The sequence below is a fragment of the Lepidochelys kempii genome, chromosome 24 (assembly GCF_965140285.1).
Source record: "Lepidochelys kempii isolate rLepKem1 chromosome 24, rLepKem1.hap1, whole genome shotgun sequence".
NCBI classification, from domain to species: domain Eukaryota; kingdom Metazoa; phylum Chordata; order Testudines; family Cheloniidae; genus Lepidochelys; species Lepidochelys kempii.
The window spans coordinates 3,164,791-3,178,448 of record NC_136403.1 but is presented as its reverse complement, the minus strand read 5'-3'; the positions used below and the strand labels follow the sequence as shown (position 1 = coordinate 3,178,448).

General features: G+C 52.6%; 1 protein-coding gene across 4 annotated transcripts in view; it reads right to left on the bottom strand.

Annotated features, from left to right (window-relative positions):
• Positions 1 to 12,041, bottom strand: part of VANGL2 (VANGL planar cell polarity protein 2) — a 42,820-nt gene extending 30,779 nt beyond the window's left edge. For 3 of the 4 annotated variants that reach the window (XM_073323064.2, XM_073323068.2, XM_073323067.2), the window contains exon 1: positions 11,937 to 12,041. The gene's annotated coding sequence lies outside the window, so the exon portion shown is untranslated. Of the gene's footprint in view, positions 1 to 11,499; positions 11,554 to 11,936 lie in introns of those variants that run through there. The other variant, XM_073323065.2, reaches the window with a different exon arrangement.
• Between the last annotated feature and the right edge of the window lie 1,617 nt (positions 12,042 to 13,658).

The following is a 13,658-nucleotide window of genomic DNA, read 5'->3' as shown; positions in this document are numbered from 1 at the left end:
GTTCTTTTATTGGGTCTTCTCCGTAGAGCTTTCACCTTAAAAATAGATGTGCTTGCGTAGGAAAAGGAGCGGGGCACCTTACCACGGAGAAAGCAAAGCGAGCTGGCTGAGCAGTCTGGCTCACTGGGAAGCTCCCCGTGCAGGCAGGGAGCTGCGCAGCCTGGAAATACCCCGGTCGGGGGGGGGGGGGGGGGGAACGCACGTCTCCGCCCCAGAGGGGTGGCGGCCAAGGAGCCGGGAGTCTAGAAGCGGGTGTCCTTGCTGGACGATGAGTGGGGAATACAGGAGACATAGGCACTGGTCCAGCCGGCGGTTATGGGCTTGCTGCAGAAAACACCAGGTGGGTTCTCTGGCCTGTGCGACGCAGGAGGTCAGACTAGATGATCACAATGGTCCCTTTGGGCCTTGATCTATGGAGGAGCCAGTTCAGGGCATCCTTTCCAGCAGCACTGGATCTGGGGACCAGCAAGAGCAGATCCAGCTGTCCCTGAAGAAGTTACCGCCATGAAAAGGGGAGGCTGCAGAGACCCGCAACTGCCTCTGAGCCCAGAGGGATAAAACTTGCTACCAAGAGCAGGAGCAAAGCCAGATGGGCTGGGTGTGGAAAACAATCCATCACTTTTGCAAGGTCTGTTTGTAAATAAAGCAGCCCGCTGGCATTTCCCTGCTGGTTTCCCATCTTCCCACCTCAGCACCTGCCCCCGTCCTGGCTGCCTTCCACTTACACCTACACCCACACACCCCCGGATACACACACTGGACATAACAGCATGCGTCATGGGGTAATAACGCAGAACCAATGCGGAGACGCACAGGAGGGCAGCATCTGCCACTTGTCCCAGCACACGACCTCAAGGGGCTGCCAGCTGGGATTGGCTTGGCTCCATCAGCATTTCAGGGTACTTGGGATGGGGGAGAAAAAGGTCCATAGGGTTGGATCTAATTATTCATGTGTTTTTCCCCCACAGTGTATTTATAAAAGTTAAAAATCTTTCCCCACCGGCATCCAGAATCGCAGCCCAACAGCACCAGAGTCCAGTGGATAAGGTTGATACATCTGCAGGGCACAGGGCACTAGACTAGGAATGACGAAAGCTGAGTTCCATTCCCAGCTCTGCCACGGACATGTGGGCAAGTCACTGCCTCACTCTGTGACTCAGTTTCCCCTCTCACCTTTTGTCTATCCAAAGTGCAAGCGCTTTGGGGCAGGGACTGTCTCACTACATGTCTGTGCAGCACCCGGCACAATGGGGCCCTCCTCTAGACTGGGGACTTTTAGACAATAACGTACAGTAAAAAATTATGACCAATAACCAAGAGGCCATGTCTGCTCTAGGGCACCTGTCCACTGGGTTCCCTCCACCCTCAAACCAGTATCAAAATTAGCTTAAGGGCTTGCAACTAGCAAAACAGGACATCACCGTTTCAGGATTCATAGATCTTAAACCACAAGGACTCACCTCCTGCATAGCCCAGGCCAGAGACATCCACCCAAGTCCTGTACTGAGCCACGGAAGCCAGTCTGGCTCTGAAGACGTCAAGAGATGGAGAAGCCACCACCTCTCTTGGTAAATTCTTCCCTCTTCACAGAAAGGGCACTGTAGGGGTGGCTTTGTGGCTGAACCATGGTTTATTCCTGCCTTTATTAACAGGGGCAAGAAGCCTCCATGCTGTAACTCTCCAGGATCCAGGTTTTACCCTAGGTGCTTACCATGCAGACATTTGAAAATGGGGATGGGTATGACAGGAGGGAAGGTGAGTTTTAAACTGCCCAAGCCCCTGGAGATGGGTTATGTTACATGGTGCTGCTGCACTTAGGCGGTATTTGTGATTCATGCCACGGGCGCCACCTTTAGCAGGTCTATAAATCTAAATCAAATAAACACAGTTAAATCAGGATGGTTTTAATAAGGGTGAGATGACACAATGCTTCGCATGCCTGCCACTGCCTTGAGTCCGGCCTCTCTGCTGGAGGAGCCAACCCAGAGATTGCTACCGTTTCCTACTAGTGCTCAGACACAGCTCTATGGGACTGTTCACCTACAGACCTCACAAGGCTCTGCAACAATGGGGAAACTGAGGCACAGAAATCAGAAGGTCACACAAGGAGTTGAGCGGGAAATAGAACCCAGGAGTCCTGGAGCCCAGTCTAGAGCCTTCCCCACAGGGCCACCCTGTCACCCTATTGCTTAGCCACACCATGCAAAAGCAGGGCCCTCAATTAGAGATCTGTCATGTTTCATCCTCATCTGGAGAATGCCACGGGACCTTTCACAGCCACTGAGTGACGCAGCCCGGTCGATCTCATTTTTAACTGCAGACCAGATCTTAGCATCAATGAGAATCACACCCACTGCTTCTTGGGCAAGCCACCTCCCTGCTCTGTGCCTCAGTCTCCCCATCTTACAGATGGGGATAAGGATACTGTGCTCCTGTGGAAAGCGCTTTGAGATCTATAGACGTAAATGGCTAGATAAGAGCTAGAGGGTTATTTATTATCTTTAGCATCATTGACTATCAATGGCCTGGATCAGTCTGTCTGAGAGATCCTCTCTCTCTCTCCTCATGACATGCTGGAGATCAGCGGAGGCCCTGATGCTACATCCCTCTCGACAGGACAGAGAGGGGTGGCTAGCACAGGGATCCGTGGAAGGGCCCGCAGGTCTGCCCTGCCTGTTGACTTCCAGGGCACATAGCAGTGACCTGCTCTTTGAGGCGAGGTAGGGGGATCAACATAGGTCGGCGTGAGAGGGTGGGGAGCGGACAGTCCTCTCTATCTTAGGGTATATCTACCCTGTAATAAAACCTGAATGGCTACACTGCAATTTTATAGCCCCCCAGCCCGAGTCAGCGGACACGGGCCAGCCACAGGTGTAGATAAACCCTCTGGAACTTACATGGCCCCTCATGACCACAGCACTCGAGCCCGTCCACAATCTGCCCCATATTTATCCTCACAACAGCCTTGGGGGAAACCGGGGAAACTGAGCCACAGAGAAACCAAGCACCCGAAGTCACACAGGGAGTCAGAGAGAGCAGGGGATTGAATCTAGAGCTGCCTAGGACTTGGGCGATCTAACCACTGGGCCATCCTCTCTCTCGGCTAGAACTTGATTGCTAGCTGCTGTCTAGCAGAGGCGCCGAGATGACTGAGCAGCCTGGTTGTTTTTGTCATTTTAAATGCCAGACAGGGGCTGCGAGCCTTCGCACGGGGAGGTGTGTGGGGCGGGGGAGACTGCTATTCCAAAGTGAAAAAAAGGTGAATAAATTCAGAGGACCAGAAGGGACCATTGTGATCATCTAGCGTGACTTTTTTGTTTGGTGTCTGTACAGCTCCTAGCGCCACAGGGTCCTGGCCAGTGACTGGGGTGCCTACGCACTACCGTAATGCACCTAATAAACAATAACATACCGCGCCCAGCACAGTGGGAACCTGGTCCCCGACTGGGGCTCCTAGGCGCTACCATAATACACCTAATAACTATTAATAATCACACCCACAATAGAGGCCAGAGAATCCTTCCCCCACGTCCCGTGATGTCTGTAGGAGCTGGCGCGCATCTCTGAGAGACGCCCAATCTCAATGTAAGGACTCCAAGCGACGGAGAATAAATGAGTAAATGTTCCAGCTTAGGAGCCGAACAATTCCCTCCTACACCCGTAAGACCTGGGGATTGGAGACAACGCCTGCTTGCGTTCCAAACTATGTTTTTGGTTCCATACGGCTAGCTGGCTGGATACAATGGGACCGCTTTCCCCTGCTGTCCACCACATCACGGCCACCTCCACCCCCCGCCGGGCCTGTGCAGTGGCGCCCCTCGGCTGGAGCAGGGGGGCAGCTGGCTGGGGGGGGGGCAAGGCCTGGGCAGCAGAAACAGGATCTCACATGGACACTCGATCCTACGGGAGGCTAGGGGTGCTGCCAGCTCCACTAATCAGATGCCCGCGGATGGCAGGCCAAATTTCAGAGAGCACCCCTGTTAAAACCCACACAAGTGGCCGCCACGCTGAGCTGCTCAGGGTGCCACGGCGCTGGCTAGAGAAGGGCTTAGGTTGCATAAGTACCCCAGCAGGGAGGGAGGTGGGGAAGGCTTACCAGAGGGCTGTTCCACTTGGGCAGATAAACTCCAGCCCTTCCCAGGTAAAAGCACCAAGAAGTAGGTCACCAAGAAGCTTTTCTCACTGGCTGAGGAGAGCTGCGGCTATTCATAGCCCTGAACGCCAGCTCCACGTCCCCACCTCTCCTCAGCTGGGAAGCTGGAAAGAGGCCACCGACAAAATTTACTTAACTCTCCATTGTTTGCAGTTCCCTCTTAGAAGCTCAAACAACAGGAAAAAAAAAAATCTTTCTTCTCCACCGCCCTGGGTCTCCTCCAGCCCTCACCCCCTCCCGATACAACCATCTGAGCTTAGAGCTTTGCAAGACTTCACAAACATTTCGCCTCCCAGTTCTGATCTGCCAGCCAGACCTCTCTCATTGTCAGAAAACCAGGCAGCAGCCCCCACTTGGTTTTACAGTGAAAGTGTTGTGACACACACACACACACACGCCGCCCCAACTTCATACACGCACGTGGAATCAGAGGCCTCATGAGCCAGGTACAATCCCAGGGCTGCCGGCTCTCCTGATTTTGTTGCAACTTTCGCAATTTTTGGTGGAACAGAAGAAGAATTGCCAGATTAGAACAGATCCACCTAGCCAGTATCCTGTGTCTGACAGTGGCCAGCACCAGCTGCTTCAGAGGAAGGTGCAAGAACCCCATACCAGAAAAATGTGGGATCATCTGCCCCCCTCCTCCCCAGGATGGTCTATTATGATAACTCTTAAAATTCATGTTCTCCATATAAAGGTCGAATCCCTTTCTGGATCCTGCTAAATTCTTGGCCTCAATGACTTCCTGTGGCAGTGAGTTCCACTGGCTAATCAAACATTGAGTGAAAAAGTATTTCCTTTTGTCAGTGTTTAATTTCCACCTTGTTCCTGTGTTATGAGATGGGGAGAACAGACATTCCCGACCAGCCTTCGCTAGGCTTAGTTTTCGTTAGCTTATATACGCTTTGATCCCTTCCCATGTTTTCTTCTGAAAGCCACAGCTCCCAGAGGCATGTGATTACGAGACTCACTATTGCCAATGTCAAGTATTCAAAAATCTTGAGTTGGGTCCAAAAAGCGTGAGAGTTGTAATTTTTTTTAAACCAGATTTTTTTTTTACATTATACACTTCGCGGGGTTTTTCCTTTGCCTGCTAGATTTTGAGCTTTCATGGCACATTCTGGACATATTTTCAAGCTTTTCTCTGCAACCACAAAAGCTAGACACTTGACTTTAAAAAATGAAAGCTGGGATTCTCATGCAGTCATGGGATTCCAAGCACAGGGGTGTCACCAAATTTTATGAGACATGGGAGAAGACTGTGAGAGTTCATGAAGTATGTTTCTAGCCCTCCCGATTCAAGGGAGGCAAAAACCAGAACCCCAAATTCATTATTCCCGCCCTAAAACTCATGATTTTAAGCCTCTCTCAGGATTTGGGGGGTGAGGGGGTAGTTCGAATTTTCTACCAGGTCCCTTTGGCCTTGTCTATATGAGAAAACTTGTATTGGTTTAACTAAAAATCTATTAAACCCATCTAGTTAAATCAGTGCAAATCCCCTAATGCAGATGCACCTGAACCCGCTTAAATCAGTAAATTACAGGCACGAGCTGATTCAAGCAGGCGTTTGCCCCAGTTTAACTAAATCTATTTTAAAACTGATTGAATTACACTGGTGCAACGTTCCTCATAGAGACAAGAACTGGACTGGAAAACTGGCTTCTATTCCTGACAGCAGGAGTAGCACCCCTGCAAATCCCTGGGGAGCGATTCTCCAGCGCCTTGCACTTAGTGCATTCCTTTACACCAGTGCAAACTGCCTGTAAAAGGCAAGTTTCAGAGGAGCAGCCGTGTTAGTCTGTATTCGCAAAAAGAAAAGGAGTATTTGTGGCACCTTAGAGACTAACCAATATATTTGAGCATAAGCTTTCGTGAGCTACAGCTCACTTCATCGGATGCATACCGTGGAAAATACAGAGAGGAGATTTATATACACACAGAACATGAAACAATGGGTGTTATCATACACACTGTAAGGAACTAAATCACAATGCTTTCACAGCCCCTCCGCCCTCCCTTTGCAGGCGTGTTACGCCAGCACAGCACGATTTTGCACAAGTGAATCACACTGTAAAATGGGCCTGGTTTGTACCCACGCCAGGGATTGAAACAGGCAGTTTTGGTTAAGAGACCCAGAGCAGCCCTGGGCTGGATTATTTGCTCCCTCGCATCCCTATCTCAGTCCCCTAGCTAAACAGCTCCCCGCTCATTCTGGCAGCAAGAATCCCGCTTGGGCCCTCTCTGATTCACAAGCAGGAGCTCCAGAGAGAGACCCGTCACAACATGCCCTCCTGGCCCAGATCCCCAAGCTCCAAGGAGGAACAGCATGGCAATGGCCAGTGTGCGTAATCTAAATGCAGGGCAGACGTGGGGCATTTCCACGGGCAGGGGCAAAGAAGTCCCGTTTCCTAAACAGCCCTGTCTCTCCACCCCTGATAACTTCAGTTCCCAAACGCCCCACAGTCTGCAATGCAGAGCTCAACCCCACCCACGCCAGCTCACTCCCAGCCCATCATCACAGCTTCCAGACCATTCATTGTGTCTGTTTCCACCCGCGGCCCCTCCTTGCAGATCAAAACCTTTGACAGTCAAAGCCGCCTCATTAGCCCCAGACAACCTGAGCGGGGAAGTGAGCAGCCCCGGGACACAGCCTGATCTTCACCCCAAGGACAGGGCAGAGGCTTGGAACGGGAAGGCCAGCTGCCCCCATCACATGTCACTTTAACCTCTGCATCCACCCCAGCCGGCGCCTGACCCAAGCACTAGCCAGCACAAAAATTCTGCTAATTTACATGAACGTGAAGCTGCGAAGTGAGACTGGGGAGAAGGCGCACGCAACCGGGCAGCCAGGACGCTGGGAACCTACTCCCAGTTGAGTCACAGTGTGTCCCTGGGCCAGGCGCTTTGCCTCGATTTCCCCCATCCTAACCGGTACCCATCTCTGCTCTACCTGACCCTCATTCCTCTAGCATCTGTACACCCCCCCAGTCTGACGTACTTATCCTCACAGCCCCCACGAGCAGCAGGGCAGGGCTACTGTCCCCAGTGTACAAATGGGAAACTGAGGCGCAGAGAAACTAAGCCCAGGGTCGCGCAGGAAGTCTGTGGCAAGGGATGGATTTGAACCCAGGCCTGCCAAGAGCTAGGCCCATCAGGCTTGGCGAAGCTAAGCCATTAATGTTTGAGAAGTGCGGCTGGCTTCCCGAAGGGAAGGTTTTACGCTCTTTAGCGGCTCACATTCTGAAGCAAACGTGCATGGGGGTGGGGGGGATTTTTGTTTCTTTACAAACTACCATTAGTAAATATTTATATTTCAGTAGCACATAGCAGTCCCAGCCAAGATTGGGCTTCACTGTGCCAGGCGCTGTACAAACCTAGCAAGTGACAGTCCCTGCCCCAAATTCACTTCACACAACAAACCGAGCCTGGTCAACCCACCAGCCCTCTAATCCCAGAATCTCCAAATCCAAGTAACTCGCCAGGCTCCTGGCGTCAGGTCAGAATTATCCTCATCTCCCCAACCAGGAGGCAGAATCACGGAGAGGGGAAGTGACTTGCCATCCAGCAGCCGAGCCAGGAATGGAGCTCAGGTGAGTCCTGCTCCCCCAAAGACGGGAAGAGAACCCAGCAGGGCCAACTCCTGCTCCTTCCTCTAACCCCCAGACCCCACTGCCTCCGTCCCACCCACTGAGACCCCGTCACATCTGGCGGAGCTGGCGACGGCTGCTCAGCCGCTTGCACCAAGGCTGTGTGGAGTTTTACGGCTGGAATGTTACACTACCGTAATTACAGCTCCCACACCCCAGGACTCGTCCACCAACGTGCTCGGGCGGGCGGCGGGGAGAGCAGAGGGAGAGACTGCACCTATGGGGCAACGCAGAACATACTTTTGAAGGAGCCCAGAGCGCAAGAGGCCCAATCCTGTTTGCAGTTTAGGCTAGTGCAAACCCAGAGCCGCATCCGTGGATTCGCTCTGGGTTTACACCTGTGTGACTGCAAACAGAATCTGGCCAGATGTCTGCAGCCGTGCAAAGAGAGTGCAGCATGCTACCAGATCACCAGAGGGATACGCTCCCTTTGCACGGCTGCAGACGACCACACAAAGGGCCGGACAATGATGAGTCAGGCCCCCTGTTGGACCCTGCCATACTGGACAGGGGTCCACCTCTCGCATGGAGCCCTTTGCAGGGTCAGGCCCTAAATAAGCAGCGCATCAGCCTGCAGGATCCCCAGGCAACCAGGTCTAGACACCAAAGCAGCATCTTTGCTCTCCTCCCGCTCCAGCGATTCACGCAGCCCATGTGCCTTTGGCAACCGATTCACCTTCACAACTCCCTCCCCGCTGTCTTGTCTGCTCTGCTTCTCCACAGGATGAGCCTTACAGTCGAGCTCAAAGACCCCACAGAAGATCGGAGACCCATGGCGCTGCACGCACACAGTGAGAGACACTAACAGCCCCAAAGAGCTTACTTTCCAAAGAGACAAGCCTGGCAAAGGGAAACCGAGGCACAGAGAGGGGGCAGTGACTTGCCCAAGGTCACCCGGCAGGGCAGTGGCAGAGTTAGGAACAGAACCCAGATCTCCTGACTCCCAGTCCAGCGCCCTACCCTCTAGACCATGCAGCCACTCACAGAAAGCTCATCATTTCTCCCCTCTAATGCGCCACACATCTCCTCCCCACCCCAGAAGGTGCACTTCAGCGCACTTGGTGGGACCCTCGCTAAGCCGTGGTCATCCCAGATGAAGGTGTCACATCCAATGAAGTGAGCTGTAGCTCACGAAAGCTCATGCTCAAATAAATTTGTTAGTCTCTGAGGTGCGACAAGTCCTCCTTTTCTTTTTGCGGATACAGACTAACATGGCTGCTCCTCTGAAACCATCAGCTTTGAGACTCCACGGCTCCCTGCCTTTGCAGGTTCTTCACCTCCCCACGGCAGGTAACCCAAACTCTGCGTTTGATTTAACAAGCATTCAGGGGCGCTGGGACAATGGGCCTCACGGGGGTGCTGAGAGCCATTGAACCAAAGTGTAAACCCTGCATAGGATGGAAACCACTTCAAGCCAGGAGGTGTGGCAGCCCCCTTCCTTCCAGCACCGCTGCAAGCCTTGGTCATCTCTCCTCTGCATGAACGTTTACCAAAGCTAGGGCTTAACCCGGTACTTTTGGACACGGATATATGTGCAATTAGGCTTCACCTACAGATCATTTGCAATGCCACAAGCACGAAGCTCTTCCAGGCCGTGCAGCATCACCAGCGCTCCCGCGGAAAGCACATTCCATCCCATGCAAGTAGGTTTAATATAAGAATCACTGAGTGACGTTCTCCAGCCTGTGTAACGCGTGAGGTCAGGCCAGATGATCAGACACATCCCTTCCAGCCTCGAAATCCATGGACTAAAGTTAAGTAGAGTTTTGCTTGAAGGCCTCTGAGATCACTTTAACCCTCGATTACTAGTCCGCAGCACCACAAACTAAACACCCCAGGCACCCAGGCTCCCCTGAGCCTCCCAGCCAGGAAAGGAGCCATCTCCTCATCGAAATTAAGTCATCTGTTCATTAAGTCCGGGGATTCAGAGAAGAGAGCAGCAGTAACTCCAGGGGAGTCATGCTGGTGTTAAGCGAGATCAGGATCAGACTCCGTCTGCCTCCGAGCCCAGATCAGTCCCAACACAATCCAGAACTGCTGTGATTAAGCAACAGCCAACCCCAGGGGCCCTGTGAAGCGATTTTTTTTTTTAAACCTCTTCTTCAGTTATTACTTCAAGGCCTGAAGGGGAAATCGACTCACACGCCCTTTCATGATGAGAAAAGCTTCCCAACCCTGACAGAGACCTGGGGCAGGATTCTGGTCTCACACCTGGGGTAAATCGGGAGTAACTCCTTAGTAGTTAACTTTGGTGCACGGGAGTGAGACTGGTGCAAGCAGGATCAGAATCCAGGCCCTCGCTCTCACAGATCCAGGTGAGCAAAGCTGGCAGAGGGAAGCATGACAGGAAGATCCCAGTGAATCTGACTGGGAGCATCGAACATTTACACTTCTCCCCACCCCCAATCAAAACTTATTTTTGCTACTCCCTCAAAAAAAGGGACTATCACCCCGGGTGAAAAAGCTACAAAGTGCAGGAAGTTCCCTGGCCTGCCCCAAATCAAGGTGATATTAGCCCAGTTGCCAGGCCAGGTTGCCATCTTTCATTTGCACAAACGTGCAAGGATACATGAAGCGACTAGGGTGTTCTGAATTTGCACCAGTGCTGACAAATTCCCCCTCTGCATCACAGGGGCATTCAAGTCTTGTCTAGACTGGGGATTTTTTGCACTGATGTAGTTACACCAACGCAAATCCTTAGCGTAGACACACTAGTACTAGTGTAAAAAAAATAGGCAATTTGCATCAGTGATGGCTTTCACCTGGATGGAGGCACACCTCTGTTTACACCAGCGCAGACCACTGTTTGCACTGAGGTTTGCACTAGTGTAGCTATAATCATGCACAGAGGAGCCCTACACCATGGATAACCCATGCAGAAAAGCTGGGTGGGTTTCAGTATATGGGGAGGAGGGCCTTATACACCTCCTTGTTTTTCCACCTGGCAGGCACTTAAATTCACACCATGAATTTCACATTTCATTTTTCCAGGAGCAAATTATTCTTAAACCAAAGGCAAAAAAGAAAGGGAAAGGGGAAAAAAAAAAAAAAAGGCTTGTAGGAATACTCAGACCACGTCCCCCCTCCTCTCCTGATCCCGTGTCCCCACTTTGATCCCAGACCCTCCAGTCTCACCTACAGTGCATGTGGGATCTATTCCACCCTAGGGGAAGTGGGGGACAGCAGAAGGGTGGGTCTGATCATTCAAAAGGGACCCAGAAGCCTGCAGACAACCCCCCTCTTGAAAATACTCCATCTCCACAGGCCAGGGAGCGAGGAAACGAGCCAGGTACAATAACCCCCCCCCCCAGTACAATAAAAATAAACACCCCCCCCCCAACACACAGACACACACACAACAGAAGAGGTGGGAAATGAAACGCAGGCTGCGATTTATCTCATCAGGATCCCTCCCTTTAAAAAAAAAAATCTTTCCCTCTCCAGCCACCAGCTCTTCCCCACCGCATGCATTCCCCACCTGGCCACAACCCCAGGAAAGGGCCTGGCTTGGGAGGCCTTTTTGTGTGTGTGTGTGGGGGGGGGGGGAGAGCAACAATTAAAATCATGCACATTACACAAGCCTATAAACAATCCACTTCTCCCCCCTCCCCACAACACCCTCCCCCTTCGGTGTTAATGAAGAATCTCCTCTTGTAAGCCCCCCAATTCCCAAGCCTTCCCCTCCTGCCTGGGACTCACCCCAACAATGGGCGAGCAGGAGCCTGCTCTGCGCCTTTGCCGGCTCGGTCGCTGCGCGCCGGGTGGGTGGATGCAAACTTTGATCCGGCGTGAAGCGGGCTTCACGCCGTGTTTTTCAGAGGGCGACTTCACTCACCATTGCGGCGCCCGGCCGGCCAGTCCGGGTTCCCCTTAACAACCGGGGCGCAGCTTCTCTTCTGTAGCTTCTTGTGCCTTTTGTTAGATTCCAACCCCCCCCCCACACACACACACGCCCCCCCCCCCCACACACACACAACCGCAATTTAATGGTGGGCTTTGCCTTCCTCCCCCCACACACTTTCTTCTTCTTCGCAACGACAGTTAAAAATAAAAATAAAAAAGGGCAAAACGCGTCGCTTCCAAAAAAAAATCCCCCCCCCCCTTTCCGAAATCCACGGGAAATGCCCTTCGTTTACCAGGCTGCGGCTTGCCTCGCTTTGCGCCGACTGCGAAAGGTAACCAAAAAAAACCAACAACAACAAAATCCCGGTGCAAAGAAAGCGCCTGGAAATTGCGGATCCCGGCTGCCAGCCTGCGAGTGTGTGAACGCAAAGTCCTCCCTGAGCCCCCCCCCGGCTGTTCTAGGAACCGGTTCCCTCCCCCTCCAGCTCTCCCATTGTCTCCGAGATGAAGTTCCCAGAGTCCCCCCCCCACCTCGCCCGCATCTTGTTTAGTGTGTTGGTGTTAAAGGGAAAGAGCCGGCGACGGGGGAGGAACGGGCACTGTCTGGCAGTTTTCTTCATTTAAGATTCCTGCCAGAGGAAGGAGCCCTCCAGCCCTCCCACATTTTAGCTGGGGGGGGGATGAAATGGTTGCGCGCGACTTTTCTGTGATTTTCTCGCAAGCCGGGGGGGGAGCGAGATGGGGATTCCTAACCTGGCGCAGGCCCTGGGCGCTGGTGTATCTGGCCTGCTGCTTGGTTCAGTCCCTTGGGGGTTGGAGGCGAAGGGAGAAGATGGGGGTAAAGCCGCAGAGAGAGAGAGAGAGAGAGAGACCCCCCCCCACACACACAGGCTGAACATAAGGACCGGTCGCAGAAAATAAGGGCCCCGATCCTGCAAATATTTCGTCTGGCTGGGTGACTTGGGCGCACCACTCACGGCTTCGGTCCTGCAAACGGAGCCATGGTGACCGACCCCGTGGGGTGGTGCTGGGCTAGTTTGCAGATTCGGGGCTCGCTGGATTCATCAGGGGCTTCGGCTGGACCATTCATTTCCGTTTGGCAGGGTCAAGGCCAATGCTGCAAACCCTTCCCCCCCACAGGGAGCAGCCTTGGCCCAAGCAACTAGTTCCATTAGTCCGGGCTCGGGTGCACCCGTCCCCGAACTTTGGGTCATCCTTTGCAGCAGGGAGTGAGGGCCAAAGTGGGGGTAGACGCCCCCAGATCAGAGGGGTTGCATTCCACAGCCGCTGTGCGCTGGTGTAAATGAGTAGGCAAAAAACCAGGGCAGCTGTGAATCCCATGCTGACCTAAGAGCCAGATTTACACACGGTGCTTAGCACCCTGCAACTCCCCTAGTTCTCAATGCGGGTCAAATGGCCACTGGCATGGCACTGGGATGGCAAATGGGGGATTCTCTGTAGTTCTCAATGGGGGGGAAGTGGCCATTGTTTTCCATCAGGGGATTATCCATAGTTCTCAGTGGGGGCAATGGCCATTGATATCAATGGGGGGATTCTCCATAGTTCTCAGTGGGGGGCAATGGCCCTTGTTCTCAATGTGGGGATTCTCCATTGTTCTCAATGGGGGTTTTTTTAGGGGTTTTTTTTCATTTTCATTGGAACTGCCCACAGAAAGGTGTGGCTGGTTGGTTGGTTGTTTTTTGTTGTTTTTTTTTGTTTTGTTTTTTTGGGGGGGGAGGGTATTGTAAACATGAAAGCTGAACATTTTACAGTTCTCTAAAACAAACCAATTTTTTAACCGAAAACCTGAATTTCTGACCGATGGCATCTGGCCAGACAGGCCCCCCGGTCTCAGTGGGGGTCTCTTGGTGCCACTGTGCTACTTACCGCAATAATAAACCAGTCAGTTATGTTACACCCATTTCCTCCCGACACCCTCCACTGGGTAACTGCCCAGGAAAGCCGGAGGGATTACGCTTGTTCTCTTTCTCACGCCTTCCTCATGGCTCCTCTTG